The following is a 674-nucleotide window of genomic DNA, read 5'->3' as shown; positions in this document are numbered from 1 at the left end:
CCCCGAGAGTCCAAAAATCTATCGATCTCAGCTTTGAATATAACTCAACGACTGAGCATCCACAGCCCTCTGGGGTGCAGAGAATTCCAAAGATTCACAATCCTTTGAGTGAAGAAATGTTTCCTCATGTCGGTCCTAAATGGCCGACCCCTTATCTTGAGACGATGAGCTCTAGTTCTTGACTCTACAGCCAGGGGAATCAGACTCTCAGCATCTACCCTGTCAAGCCATCTAAGAATTATATACATTCCAATGCGATCACCTCTCATTCTTGTAAACTCCACCGCATATTGGCCAATTTTACAAAATATTTCCTCATACTACAATTGCAGCAAGACCTCCTTACCCTGATATTCCAACACCCTGACAATAAAGGCAAACATATCATTTCCCTTCCTCACTCTCATTAGACCCTTGGCAACTCAGTATTTCCAGTATGTTTTTCCTCTTTTCCTTCTATAGGGAAAAGAAATAAAGGTTGATAACATTTTACTATAATTACACCCGATAATGTTTTGGAAACAATATCCAACTGAACTGCATCAAATTCGATTACAAACTTCAGAGTTTCTGATGGAAATAAACTAATAAAAACACTTAACTGCGATGGCCGGGAATCGAACCCGGGTCAACTGCTTGGAAGGCAGCTATGCTCACCACTATACCACCATCGC

General features: G+C 41.4%; 1 non-coding gene across 1 annotated transcript; it reads right to left on the bottom strand.

Annotated features, from left to right (window-relative positions):
* Positions 1-602: 602 nt before the first annotated feature.
* On the bottom strand, positions 603-674 carry trnag-ucc (transfer RNA glycine (anticodon UCC)). Its single transcript has one exon. It is a non-coding gene; the product is annotated as a tRNA-Gly (tRNA).

Source organism: Heptranchias perlo, unplaced genomic scaffold, assembly GCF_035084215.1.
Source record: "Heptranchias perlo isolate sHepPer1 unplaced genomic scaffold, sHepPer1.hap1 HAP1_SCAFFOLD_59, whole genome shotgun sequence".
Taxonomy (NCBI): Eukaryota; Metazoa; Chordata; class Chondrichthyes; order Hexanchiformes; family Hexanchidae; genus Heptranchias; species Heptranchias perlo.
Note: the sequence above shows the minus strand (reverse complement) of the source record. Positions and strands in the feature narration are given on the sequence as shown.